The sequence below is a fragment of the Rhinopithecus roxellana genome, chromosome 7 (assembly GCF_007565055.1).
Source record: "Rhinopithecus roxellana isolate Shanxi Qingling chromosome 7, ASM756505v1, whole genome shotgun sequence".
Lineage (NCBI taxonomy): Eukaryota > Metazoa > Chordata > Mammalia > Primates > Cercopithecidae > Rhinopithecus > Rhinopithecus roxellana.
The window spans coordinates 63,964,972-63,980,316 of NC_044555.1; the positions used below are offsets into that span (position 1 = coordinate 63,964,972).

Below are 15,345 nucleotides of genomic sequence, written 5' to 3' on the forward strand. Positions count from 1 at the left end.
AAGTACACTTCTGCTCCATAGGCAACTTCATTTAGTTAAAAAAAAAAACCTTGTTTTTACCATAACACTGTGCTTCACACACAAAAAATAATAACTTTCATATTATATCACAAAACAAATAACTGAATCCTCAATATTGAACTTTTAAAATGAATTTTCAATAGAATTCAAAACAATATCATATTTCACTTTGATAGAATGAACTTCTAAAAATTTTACTTTGATTCAATGAATTGGGTGAGAAAAATTTAGCCATCATTGGAATTAACAGATTGTTTTATTTGAAGCATTCAATATCACTGATTTAAAACTGACCTTGCTTAATTCTTTGCAAAGCTCTGCTAATGAAGTGAACACAATAACATCTATCAGTTCATTTTTAATATATGCACATGAACACTTGGGATAAAAATGAATGGCATTAATTTAGGAAAATGATGATTTGATCTAAATTAAAAGTCATGCTTTACTGAGTGATATGTAAATACACCTTCTGAAGGCATATTAATACATGTTAAATTGCCATCTTCAGGCCCAGGCTTCTTAAATTAACTATGAAGTTTTGAAACTATGAAATTTTCTAAGTGCAGTAAACCACCATGGCACGTGTATACCTATGTAACAAACCTGCACGTTCTGCACATGTATCCCGGAACTTAAAGTAAAATAAATTTAAAAAAGAAAGTACGAAGTTTTGAAATAAACGTGTATGTATCTTTCACAGATCTACCTCCTCGGATTTTATATAGCCAGTCATTGATATTATTTTGGCTCCCAGGGTGGCTGGTAAATGGCTCTTAAACTTTTGCGCAAATTACATGTCCATGATCAACTGTGTTGAGAAACAGAAAGTCAGTAATTCGGTTGTTATTAATAATCATGTGCTTCATTTTTTTCAGAATGAAGCATCTTATTTACAGCTTAATATATATGCATATAAAACACACTTCTGTCCCCTCCCCAATAAGCGGGTTCAGACACCTCCTTCCTACAGGGGACAGGGGAGAGGGCCATCAGGGCAGTGCCTATTTTCTCAAAGGCACTTACCCTCCTCTCCCGAAATGTTCCCTGCCTCCAGTTCCGATGCAGGAGGCCAGGCAGGAAGCCCCTCTGAAAAAGAAAGGATTAGCCCCAAACTTCCACCCCACCTTGGTTTGAGCTGCCGTTGTGAGGACCTCGCTGAACTCTCTGGGACCCCTCATTTCTGCTCCCTGTTACATCATCAAGCCAGAAGCACAAGTCACAAGTAGGTGGGGGTGTGGGGGACTGGTCTGGTGTTGGCTCAGTCAGGTGGTTACTCTCCCTGGAAGACCCCCCAGGGCTGATCTGATGTCTCTGAGGCTGTAGAATCCTGATTTGGACTCCTCCAGCCCCGTATCCCCACCATATTTTGTGAGGTGAGCTCCTGGGCTCTCCCTGGCTGATCTCAGTTGGAGTCAGCATCTGAGGAGTCCCTTGAAGAGGAGGAGTGGGTGGATTCATTGTCTTCATCCTCACTGCCATTCTCCTTATCATCCTTATCCTTGTCATCCTCCTTATTCTTGTCCCTATCCTTGATCTCATCCTCAATGCTGGACTTGGAAGAGTCCCCACCATCCTCAGAGGAGTCACTAGTCTCATCACCTTCCTCTTCTTCCTCTTCATCCTTGTTGTCCTTCTCCTCAGACTCCTAATTGGACTTCAGAGTAGTCCAGCTGGACTTGGAGTGCAGGTCTCAAAGCTTAGTCATGCTCTTACATTTATTGGAGATGTACTCTTTATAAATTACATGGTCCTGGGGAGACTCTTGATGCAGAGGCCCAGGTGTACCTTGTACACTTCTGCTGCTCCTTGGCCGGCTTTTTGTAGTGCTCCTTCTGGCTCTGGGAGATGTGCTGCCAGCGGCTGCCAATCACCACAATGCATTCCTTCAGTGGCAGGTGGTTCAGCTCCCCATTGGACAGCAGCTCCTGGGAACTGTTCATGGGAGGCTTCTTGGTTTCTCCCAGGAACTTTATCTTCTTGGAAGAGTTTCTAGCAGCCAGAGATGCCTACATCTTGCTCGGCTCTCTCCCATATCACTTTTGATGTTTAGCTGCCTTCTTAATCCATAGCAGTTTCTCCTTATTCTTTATGTTATTCCAGGTCATCTCCATGGCTTTTGAGGGCTTCACCCAGTTGTTCTTCAATTGGGCCATGTAGTCACTAATGATGCTCTGTTGTCAGATCTCTGCTGTCTTGGGTGACTCTGGCAGCTTGCCCTGGGCCTAGTGCTCCCTCCTGGGCCCTGTTCTTGACCTTCTTCTTCCCAGATCATTCCACATTTTGGCCATCAGGTAGGTCCACTCCCAGAGAGCTCAGGCTGCTCCTCCCACAGCTGCTACCACTTCTCCTTAAAAAAAAAAGAAAAAGAAATGAACATGTCCAATATAGGCCACTTAGGCTTCTCTGAGTTGCCCTTACCCCTATCTTGGGATGGCTTCTTGGAGGCCAGGCTGGTGGCTTGCTTCTTGTTGGTATTCAACATCTTCTCCTTCCCCAGGACTCACTACCACTCCTTCTTGGGGAAGGCTCCAAGTAAATGGAGGAGCTCCACCTCATAATGTTTCTTTTTCTGAATGTACTTGTGATAGGCATCCTCCTCCTTCTGGGAGAGGAGCTTCCACTGTTGGCTGCACAGCACCATGCACTCTCTGCTGGGTGTGTCCTTCATGTCAGCCATGAGCTCTTCTCAGTACAGCAAGTAGCTGTTTGGAAGTGGCTTGGTGGGTCATCCATCAAACTTGTCCTTGAGTTACCATTCTCAGCCTTGGTGAGGGTGAACTTGGTGATGCCCACCCCACTGATATTCGGCTCAAGGTGCTTCTGGATATAGTCCCACATCGTCTCCTCATATTCCTTCTGCTGCTGCAGGGCCTTATTAATTCATTTCAGCCTCTTGTTGTCCAAGAGCTGAGACCACTGCTTCCTAGGAAGTCCTTCACCTCTTTACCTCCTTCGTAGTGGCAACTGGGCTCACTTTGAGATACACCTTCTTCTCATGAGTGTACCACAGTTGCTGGGGAATTTGGGGCTTCTTGGGGATATCTGACTTCTTGTCATTCTGGATTGGGTCAGAGTGATCCTCTTTGAATTGGGTCAGGTTTCTACAGAACTTTTGTTTCTCCTTATGGAAGCCCTGAATATATTTCATCTTCTTCTCTGGAAACTGCTTGGATTTCTTGGATATAATCTTGGTCAGATCCAGATTGCTCATCTCAAGGGGAGTTTCACATACTTGTCCTGCTTGTTCATGAAGAAGGGAAATAAGTAATCAAGGAATTCCTTGGGAAATCTTCAGGTTTTTTTGTTTTTGTTTTTGTTTTTTTTTGCCTTTGTAAGGATTTGTAACATGTTTCTGAGCATTGAGGATCAATTCTGTCAATGTATCTCTACCCATTCAAACCTACAGAAAAGTCCTTAAATGCTACATTTTCCCACTCCATACGTGACTTGATAGTTTTGAACTTGGAGCTGTCATTGGCTGTAAAGTAATTTTTCAAGCATTGCGGCAAAGTCAGCATGTCTTCCTGGTACCAGCAGTCTTGGCCTTTGGGGGTGGCCATTTTCAGGTTTGTGGGGCGGTCAGTTTTTCTCTTTATCCTCCAGGTATCCAGCTACCTCTTCCATGGTGCTGGCTGGCAACCCAGGATCAAAGCCACCTCACCCTTTAGAAGACATACCAATTCCCACTCAGGCAGGCTGAGAGGTGAGAGACTTTCTATCCCTCTCCCCTCCCAAAGAAGAGTTGGGCACAGGTCCCACACTCGCAGAGATGACCAACCAAGACCCTAATAGACTTAATGGGTTGGTAGATGTGGGAGCATGCTCCTCCTCTTCTTCCTAATCTCTACCCTATCCCCTACAGCCTTGCTCCGTGGTGTGCACACTCCCCTGCCTCCTGGAAACTGCTTCCTGCTTCCATGTGCAGTGAGTACCCACTCTCCACCTTCCTTCCCCAACCCTGGCCAACAAAAACTCCTCCTTGGAGCACCCACCCAAGGGAGGCTCCAGGCTACAGGGCCTGAGCTTCACTTTAAAAAACTCATTGCGGGGGAGCGGAGCAAGATGGCCGAATAGGAACAGCTCCAGTCTCCAACTCCCAGCGCGAGCGACACAGAAGACCGGTGATTTCTGCATTTTCAACTGAGGTACTGGGGTCATCTCACTAGGGAGTGCCAGACAATCGGTGCTGGTCAGCTGCTGCAGCCCGACCAGCGAGAGCTGAAGCAGGGCGAGGCATCGCCTCACCTGGGAAGCGCAAGGGGGAAGGGAATCCCTTTTCCTAGCCAGGGGAACTGAGACACACAACACCTGGAAAATCGGGTAACTCCCACCCCAATACTGCGCTTTAAGCAAACAGGCACACCAGGAGAATATATCCCACACCTGACCGGGAGGGTCCCATGCCCACGGAGCCTCCCGCATTGCTAACACAGCAGTCTGCGATCTAACTGCAAGGCAGCAGCGAGGCTGGGGGAGGGGCGCCCGCCATTGCTGAGGCTTAAGTAGGTAAACAAAGCCACTGGGAAGCTCGAACTGGGTGGAGCTCACAGCAGCTCAAGGAAACCTGCCTGTCTCTGTAGACTCCACCTCTGGGGACAGGGCACAGCTAAACAACAACAACAAAAAAGCAGCAGAACCTCTGCAGACGCAAACGACTCTGTCTGACAGCTTTGAAGAGAGCAGTGGATCTCCCAACGCGGAGGTTGAGATCTGAGAACGGACAGACTGCCTGCTCAGGTGGGTCCCTGACCCCTGAGTAGCCTAACTGGGAGACATCCCCCACTAGGGGCAGTCTGACACCCCACACCTCACAGGGTGGAGTACACCCCTGAGAGGAAGCTTCCAAAGTAAGAATCAGACAGGTATACTCGCTGTTCAGCAATATTCTATCTTCTGCAACCTCTGCTGCTGATACCCAGGCAAACAGGGTCTGGAGTGGACCTCAAGCAATCTCCAACAGACCTATAGCTGAGGGTCCTGACTGTCAGAAGGAAAACTATCAAACAGGAAGGACACCTATACCAAAACCCCATCAGTACGTCACCATCATCAAAGACCAGAGACAGATAAAACCACAAAGATGGGGAAAAAGCGGGGCAGAAAAGCTGGAAATTCAAAAAATAAGAGCGCATCTCCCCCTGCAAAGGAGCGCAGCCCATCGCCAGCAATGGATCAAAGCTGGTCAGAGAATGACTTTGACGAGATGAGAGAAGAAGGCTTCAGTCCATCAAACTTCTCAGAGCTAAAGGAGGAATTACGTACTCAGTGCAAAGAAACTAAAAATCTTGAAAAAAGAGTGGAAGAATTGACAGCTAGACTAATTAATGCAGAGGTCATAAACGAAATGACAGAGATGAAAACCATGACACGAGAAATATGGGACAAATGCACAAGCTTCAGTAACCGACTCGATCAACTGGAAGAAAGAGTATCAGCGATTGAGGATCAAATGAATGAAATGAAGTGAGAAGAGAAACCAAAAGAAAAAAGAAGAAAAAGAAATGAACAAAGCCTGCAAGAAGTATGGGATTATGTAAAAAGACCAAATCTACGTCTGATTGGGGTGCCTGAAAGTGAGGGGGAAAATGGAACCAAGTTGGAAAACACTCTTCAGGATATCATCCAGGAGAACTTCCCCAACCTAGTAGGGCAGGACAACATTCAAATTCAGGAAATACAGAGAACGCCACAAAGATACTCCTCGAGAAGAGCAACTCCAAGACATATAATTGCCAGATTCACCAAAGTTGAAATGAAGGAAAAAATCTTAAGGGCAGCCAGAGAGAAAGGTCGGGTTACCCACAAAGGGAAGCCCATCAGACTAACAGCAGATCTCTCGGCAGAAACTCTACAAGCCAGAAGAGAGTGGAGGCCAATATTCAACGTTCTTAAAGAAAAGAATTTTCAACCCAGAATTTCATATCCAGCCAAACTAAGTTTCATAAGTGAAGGAGAAATAAAATCCTTTACAGATAAGCAAATGCTTAGAGATTTGGTCACCACCAGGCCTGCCTTACAAGAGACCCTGAAGGAAGCCCTAAACATGGAAAGGAACAACCGGTATCAGCCATTGCAAAAACATGCCGAAATGTAAAGACCATCGAGGCTAGGAAGAAACTGCATCAACTAACAAGCAAAATAACCAGTTAATATCATAATGGCAGGATCAAGTTCACACATAACAATATTAACCTTAAATGTTAATGGACTAAATGCTCCAATTAAAAGACACAGACTGGCAAACTGGATAAAGAGTCAAGACCCATCAGTCTGCTGTATTCAGGAGACCCATCTCACATGCAGAGACATACATAGGCTCAAAATAAAGGGATGGAGGAAGATCTACCAAGCAAATGGAGAACAAAAAAAAAGCAGGGGTTGCAATCCTAGTCTCTGATAAAACAGACTTTAAACCATCAAAGATCAAAAGAGACAAAGAAGACCATTACATAATGGTAAAGGGATCAATTCAACAGGAAGAGCTAACTATCCTAAATATATATGCACCCAATACAGGAGCACCCAGATTCATAAAGCAAGTCCTTAGAGACTTACAAAGAGACTTAGACTCCCATACAATAATAATAGGAGACTTCAACACTCCACTGTCAACATTAGACAGATCAACGAGACAGAAAGTTAACAAGGATATCCAGGAATTGAACTCATCTCTGCACCAAGCGGACCTAATAGACATCCATAGAACTCTCCACCCCAAATCAACAGAATATACATTCTTCTCAGCACCACATCGCACTTATTCGATCAACAAAATTGACAGACCGCTAGCAAGACTAATAAAGAAGAAAAGAGAGAGGAATCAAATAGACGCAATAAAAAATGATAAAGGGGATATCACCACCGACCCCACAGAAATACAAACTACCATCAGAGAATACTATAAACACCTCTACGCAAATCAACTAGAAAATCTAGAAGAAATGGATAATTTCCTGGACACTTACACTCTTCCAAGACTAAACCAGGAAGAAGCTGAATCCCTGAATAGACCAATAGCAGGCTCTGAAATTGAGGCAATAATTACTAGCGTACCAACCAAAAAAAGTCCAGGACCAGATGGATTCACAGCTGAATTCTACCAGAGGTACAAGGAGGAGCTGGTACCATTCCTTCTGAAACTATTCCAATCAATAGAAAAAGAGGGAATCCTCCCTAACTCATTTTATGAGGCCAACATCATCCTGATACCAAAGCCTGGCAGAGACACAACAAAAAAAGAGAATTTTAGACCAATATCCCTGAACATCGATGCAAAAATCCTCAATAAAATACTGGCAAACCGGATTCAGCAGCACATCAAAAAGCTTATCCACCATGATCAAGTGGGCTTCATCCCTGGGATGCAAGGCTGGTTCAACATTCGCAAATCAATAAACGTAATCCAGCATATAAACAGAACCAAAGACAAGAACCACATGATTATCTCAATAGATGCAGAAAAGGCCTTTGACAAAATTCAACAGCCCTTCATGCTAAAAACGCTCAATAAATTCGGTATTGATGGAACGTACCTCAAAATAATAAGAGCTATTTATGACAAACACTCAGCTAATATCATACTGAATGGGCAAAAACTGGAAAAATTCCCTTTGAAAACTGGCACAAGACAGGGATGCCCTCTCTCACCACTCCTACTCAACATACTGTTGGAAGTCCTGGCTAGGGCAATCAGGCAAGAGAAAGAAATCAAGGGTATTCAGTAAGGAAAAGAAGAAGTCAAATTGTCCCTGTTTGCAGATGACATGATTGTATATTTAGAAAACCCCATTGTCTCAGCCCAAAATCTCCTTAAGCTGATAAGCAACTTCGGCAAAGTCTCAGGATACAAAATTAATGTGCAAAAGTCACAAGCATTCTTATACACCAGTAACAGACAGAGAGCCAAATCATGAATGAACTCCCATTCACAATTGCTTCAAAGAGAATAAAATACCTAGGAATCCAACTTACAAGGGATGTAAAGGACCTCTTCAAGGAGAACTACAAACCACTGCTCAGTGAAATCAAAGAGGACACAAACAAATGGAAGAACATACCATGCTCATGGATAGGAAGAATCAATATCGTGAAAATGGCCATACTGCCCAAGGTAATTTATAGATTCAATGCCATCCCCATCAAGCTACCAATGAGTTTCTTCACAGAATTGGAAAAAACTGCTTTAAAGTTCATATGGAACCAAAAAAGAGCCCGCATTGCCAAGACAATCCTAAGTCAAAAGGACAAAGCTGGAGGCGTCACGCTACCTGACTTCAAACTATACTACAAGGCTACAGTCACCAAAACAGCATGGTACTGGTACCAAAACAGAGATATAGACCAATGGAACATAACAGAGTCCTCAGAAATAATACCACACATCTACAGCCATCTGATCTTTGACAAACCTGAGAGAAACAAGAAATGGGGAAAGGATTCCCTCTTTAATAAATGGTGCTGGGAAAATTGGCTAGCCATAAGTAGAAAGCTGAAACTGGATCCTTTCCTTACTCCTTATACAAAGATTAATTCAAGATGGATTAGAGACTTAAATGTTAGACCTAATACCATAAAAACCCTAGAAGAAAACCTAGGTAGTACCATTCAGGACATAGGCATGGGTAAGGACTTCATGTCTAAAACACCAAAAGCAACGGCAGCAAAAGCCAAAATTGACAAATGGGATCTAATTAAGCTAAAGAGCTTCTGCACAGCAAAAGAAACTACCATCAGCGTTAACAGGCAACCTACAGAATGGGAGAAAAGTTTTGCAATCTACTCATCTGACAAAGGGCTAATATCCAGAATCTACAAAGAACTCAAACAAATATACAAGAAAAAAAACAAACAACCCCATCATAAAGTGGGCAAAGGATATGAACAGACATTTCTCAAAAGAAGACATTCATACAGCCAACAGACACATGAAAAAATGCTCATCATCACTCGCCATCAGAGAAATGCAAATCAAAACCACAATGAGATACCATCTCACACCAGTTAGAATGGCAATCATTAAAAAGTCAGGAAACAACAGGTCTTGGAGAGGATGTGGAGAAATAGGAACACTTTTACACTGTTGGTGGGATTGTAAACTAGTTCAACCATTATGGAAAACAGTATGGCAATTCCTCAAGGATCTAGAACTAGATGTACCATATGACCCAGCCATCCCACTACTGGGTATACACCCAAAGAATTATAAATCATGCTGCTATAAAGACACATGCACACGTATGTTTATTGCGGCACTATTCACAATAGCAAAGACTTGGAATCAACCCAAATGTCCATCTGTGACAGACTGGATTAAGAAAATGTGGCACATATACACCATGGAATACTATGCAGCCATAAAAAAGGATGAGTTTGCGTCCTTTGTAGGGACATGGATGCAGCTGGAAACCATCATTCTTAGCAAACTATCACAAGACGAGAAAACCAAACACCGCATGTTCTCACTCATAGGTGGGAACTGAACAATGAGATCACTTGGACTCGGGAAGGGGAACATCACACACTGGGGCCTATCATGGGGAGGGGGGAGGAGGGAGGGATTGCACTGGGGAGTAATACATGATATAAATGATGAATTGATGGGTGCTGACGAGTTGATGGGTGCAGCACACCAACATGGCATAAGTATACATATGTAACAAACCTGCACGTTATGCACATGTACCCTAGAACTTAAAGTATAATAAAAAAAAAAAAAAAAGAAGAAAATGTGGCACATATACACCATGGAATACTATGCAGCCATAAAAAAGGATGAGTTTGCATCCTTTGTAGGGACATGGATGCAGCTGGAAACCATCATTCTTAGCAAACTATCACAAGAACAGAAAACCAAACACCGCATGTTCTTACTCATAGGTGGGAACTGAACAATGAGATCACTTGGACTCGGGAAGGGGAACGTCACACACTGGGGCCTATCATGGGGGGGGAGGGGGGAGGGATTGCATTGGGAGTTATACATGATATAAATGATGAATTGATGGGTGCTGACGAGTTGATGGGTGCAGCACACCAACATGGCACAAGTATACATATGTAACAAACTTGCACGTTATGCACATGTACCCTAGAACTTAAAGTATAATAAAAAATAAATCAATCAATCAATAAATCAATAAATAAAAAAGAGGCAGTAGGAGAAAGATCCGTGAGATCTCTGAGTGACTGGCCTCAGTTTCCCCATCTGTAAAATGAGGCCATTGAGCTGGATGCATGACCTCTCAGATTAAAGAAAAAAGGTGACTCACACCTGTAATCCCAGCACTTTGGGAGGCCAAAGAAGGAGGATCGCTTGAGCTCAAGAGTTTGAGGCTGCAGTAAACTATGATTGCGCCATTGTGCTCCAGCCTGGGCGAAAAGAGCAACACCCTGTCAAAAAGTAAAGAAAGAATGAACAAAGAAAGAGAGAGAGAAAGGAAGAAAGGAAGAAAAAGGAAGGAATAAAAAGGAAGAAAGGTAGGAGGTGAGTCTGCCTTCCCCACTCATGTCTCTGCCCCTTGATCAGAGATTATAAACTGGCAGCTCTGCCAGCCAGATTGGGCCAACAGACATCTTTGGTTTGGCCTGCAGAGTGTTTTAAGAGAATTTGGATCAACATTTTAAAATGAAGCGATTTCATATTTTTTAAATGCCAAATGTCTTGCTGCTTTTGGAAGATGGGAAGCTCTGAAAGCACTGAGCCCACGTTCCCACCCAGCGACAGTTATCCGTTGCTGAGGCCAGTTGCCCCATTTTAATAAGGTATGCAATTTTCAGTTTGCCCCAGTCTCCACCACTCCTTATTATTTACCCAGCTCACTCCGCCCACTTACTGTATTTGCCTGACTTTGAAGGCAACTGAGTTAGTGACCCTGGTCCTGTATGGTCCTGGCTGACAGAGGACAGCACAGCCGACAGCAACCCCGACCTCAGTGTCCCTCACAGTTCAGCTCCCTCGTTAGAAGGCAGGATCGAGCCGGGAAAAAGCGTGATGCAGAGAGGGCTTTGAAGGCGATGCTGTGGGATTATTTTGCTAAACATGAAAATCCAAAGGCTGCAGAGCCACTGATGTGTTTTTGCAAATTCCAGCAAATTAAAAAAATGTGTGTGCAGAATTCAACTGGGGATTATGGGCTGGCTTTCATGAAAGAATAAATTGTCGGCCAAGACAAAGCAGCAGATTAAAAAAAATAATAAAATAAAATAAAATAAAATAAAAAACTCATTGCAACTAAAAGGGTTTATTGAAAAATAAATGCATCATCAAACAATAAAATTGTTGTAGATTACCACCATACAATAAAGAAAAAAATACTGTAGTAAGAGCATTCAGGTTAATCTCTATATCAAGGGTTGGCAAACTATTGCCTGCAGGCCAGATCTAACTTATAACCTGTTTCTATAAATAAAGTTTTATTGGAACACAGGCACTCTCATTTATGAGTATTGTCTATGGTTGCAACAGAGACCTTATGACCCACAAAGCCTAAAATATTTACCATCTGGCACTTTAGAAAAATGTTTGCTGACTCATACTCCATATGTAAGATGGCAGGGCTGTTCAGCCTCTATTTCCAGTACATATTTTATATACACCTAACCCAGGGTTTCCCAACCTTGGCACTATTGGTATTTTGGGTTAGATAATTCTTTTTTTTTTTTTTTTTTTTTTTTAACAATCAAAAGATTTTATTGCTTGAATAAGAAACATTAAGACGTTTAACTGGTGTTGAGCACTGGCCACACGTGTCCATACTCTGGTCAGAGGTGTGAGCTAGCCCCAGCCTCAGAGCTCGTCTTCACACCTCACAGTTACAAGGTAGTTCATTGTGTCTGTCAGTTATGTTCTAATTCTAAATCAAGGAACTTAGCAGACAAGGAACTCAGAAAGCAGACAATGCTTGCTTCTTTAGAGGAGACCATGAGCCTAGCTTAGAAAGGCCTTTGACAGTAAATAGTCATCACATGTTACAGGAAAGAAGTCATAGCTTGCACAGTCAGTTGAATTAATGGAAGCTGCCTTCAGCACATTGTTTACCTCCATAAGATAGACCCCTGTTTTTTAAATTTGACGTTTGTTGGTTTTTAACCTATTTTTTTTTTCCTGTATGTGGTTTTATTTGTTTTTTTGTTTTTTGTTTTTTTTTTTTTATTATACTTTAAGTTCTAGGGTACATGTGCATAACGTGCAGGTTTGTTACATATGTATACTTATGCCATGTTGGTGTGCTGCACCCATCAACTCGTCAGCACCCATCAATTCATCATTTATATCATGTATAACTCCCCAATGCAATCCCTCCCTCCTCCCCCCTCCCCATGATAGGGTTAGATAATTCTTTGTTGTGGGGGGAACTGTCCTGTGCATCGTGGGATGTTTAGCAGCATTTGTGATCTCCAGTCACTAGGTGTCAGTTAGCATCCTCCCACTTTTGACAATCAGAAATGTCTATAGACATTGCCAAATATTCTCTAGTGGGCAAAATTACTCACAGTTGAAAATCACTGACCGAACTTGTAATTTTGTACTGATCTCACAAATTGGGACATGGCAGTGTCATGCAACTTGAGGCTGTAACTTAATACATAGCACAACTGGTTGCTACTTCAAGTGGCCAGTGGAAGCAAAGCAGTGTGGAATACTTTTCCCACTACCTTCCAAGGCCATGAAGCATTAGCTGTCTCTAGTCACAAATCGAGTGCCCTGCATTCTGTCTTTAGAAAGAATGTATGAGTTTCTTTGTGTTTGAAAAAGGTCAGGAAATGAGTAATGGGTTATGGTTCATCATTTTTTAGACTTAATTATGTGTTGGGGTGAGAACTTGGTTCACTACCTATGTATCTTACACACTGCTACAGAAGATTATAACAGAAGCTTCAAGTATAAAGTAGAGGTCTACTAAACCTATCAAACGATGTGAGTTGAAAGAGTAAATAAGTAATACATAATAAATCTACCACAAAATTTCTAAGTCTTTGGATTCCTTCACATATATCATACTGAGAAACTTAGCATCTCAACTTCCTTTACTCTGGCCCCCTTATTGAGTTCAACTAAACAAACAATTGGAACCACTCCCAGCATCTTAACCTAACACAATGGAATCAGAATCTCCTGGTGCTTCTTAAACAATGAACTCAGCCTTATCTAGTATTTTGTCCTTCCTTCACTTGGTATAGCACCCACTGAACCTATTATGATTCTAGCCAACATACATTAGTAAATTTGCAATTTGGCAACTGGAGCCTGCCGTGACCTGATTTTAGTTTCGGTTTTTGCAATAATCAGAGGTAGTGGGCTAAATAGAATTTTCTCACCTTTTCAAGGTAACACTCTTAGCAAGGTTGTTACAGGGTCTTCAAAGAATGAAGGAACAGCCTCATCAACCAGGAGAGAAAGGAAGATTATATAGGGTTTGGGGTACTGAGTTATATGAGTCTGGCCATATGTCCCCATTTCAATTCGTGGGATCCCACTCTCTCCTAATCCAAATATAACTTTTATGTAAAACATCTGGTAAACCAATGTTTTTATGCAGCAGCCCAAGACTCAAAATTTGAGTTTTGTTTTCAACTATCTCACTCCAGTGGCTGCAAGTGATAAGAGATTCTTTGAATAAAATCATAGAAGTTCCACAATTTTTTGGTTTTGTCTTGATATAAGACATTAAGTCTTTGAGGTTGCTTTTCTTTTCTTTAAGCTGCCAAGTTCAGCTAGAAGCAGCTAGGCTATACTGCAAATTTTTAATTATTTAAGCCTTTCATATTATTCTATTCCAACTACCACTAGATCCTTCAGAGTCTTGCCCAAAATGAGCACATTATTCCTAATAAGCATAGATAATAATTAGCTATTTCTTTGATTTGAGCATGTCTTAGACTACTGGTTGAGTTTTTAGAGATATCAACAACAATTAGAAGAGGTAATAAATCTGAGATTTCCCCTTATTTTCCTGAGAATCTGTTGCTTGCAACCTCTTTTGGCACCAATTTCTCAATCAGGTTGGTTATTAAGTAGAAAAGTCATTCATTAATAGTTCTCACAATTTCTCAGAGCCCTGGTAAATTGAGCTTGAAGCCTAACTTCCAGGAATAGACCTGAAACCATGCCTCAAAACAGACTTGATAAACTACTGCCACTGATCGCTAGAGGAAGCCTGCATTGCCACTATCCTTATACCACATCTGTGGCAGGAACTCAACTTTGCAATCACCAGAAAGCTGCTGTCATTGTACCAGTAGATGCTAGGCACATCTCCAGGAGAAATGGAAGCACCAAAGATTGCTGCCTTCTAAACCACAATCTCACATGGATGCATTGGATTGCTGGGGTCTAGGTCACATCCCTGTACAGTAGTTGCAAGTGGGGCTGTGAATTTGAGTTTATACTCCTATGTTGGAGTCCAAAGGCCAGGGAGCCTGAAGTTGTTTTCTAAGTACAGGAAAGGAATAGTGTGCCCCAACTTTAGCAGATCCACACATTCATCTTTTCTCTGCTTTGTTCTTTCTGGACCTCCAGTAGATTTGATGGTACCTGCCCACATAGAGGATAGATCTTCTCCACGAAGTCTATTTTGACTCACAGCTAAACTCTTCTGAAAACATCCTCACAGACACATTCCGAAATAATGCTTTACCAGGTTTTTAAGTATTCTTTAATCTCATCAAGTTGACACCTAAAATTAATCATAACACACACACCATCCCAAAATTTAATGTCTTAAAGCAACATGTATTTTGCTCACAAATGTGAAATTTGAACAAGAGACAATCTGTTTCATTCAGTGTAAGCTTGGGGATAGAATCACATGAAATCTCAGTCACTCACATGTCTGGTGACTGATGATGGCTTTCAGGTTGAGACTTTAACTGAGGCCTTTGGCCAGACACCTACATGTGGCCTGTCCACAAAGAGACAAACTGTCTACCCCTACACAGCTTACTGTGTACATTAATCTGACTTTACTATTCCATTGTCTTTGTTAGTATAACTTTAGTATTCCAGTAGACTATTGCCCAGAAAGACAAAAGTTGCAAGTAAAATTATTGCTCTTTACAGGAGTTCCTGAAAGTTGTATCATTCTTCAGTAGAAGAGTTTACATTGTAAGATTATTTGAGCCTCTAGCCTCAAAACACTTACCTTGTAGTATCCACCAATCCTAAGATCCTTATCCTATTCTAACCAAGCTCCTGTGTTGAAAGACTCTCATAAACCAAACTCCCAGCTCTCAATATAGCATCAGACCTTGTCCTCCTGCACTGAGACTTTCTCAGATTCCATGAAGTATCAGTTTAAGCAATATATTCAACTTAGTCTCTTC

General features: G+C 42.1%; 1 pseudogene; it reads right to left on the bottom strand.

The window, feature by feature from the left end:
- Nucleotides 1-1,426: 1,426 nt before the first annotated feature.
- LOC104671815 overlaps nt 1,427-15,345 on the bottom strand; it is a 35,576-nt pseudogene continuing 21,657 nt past the window's right edge.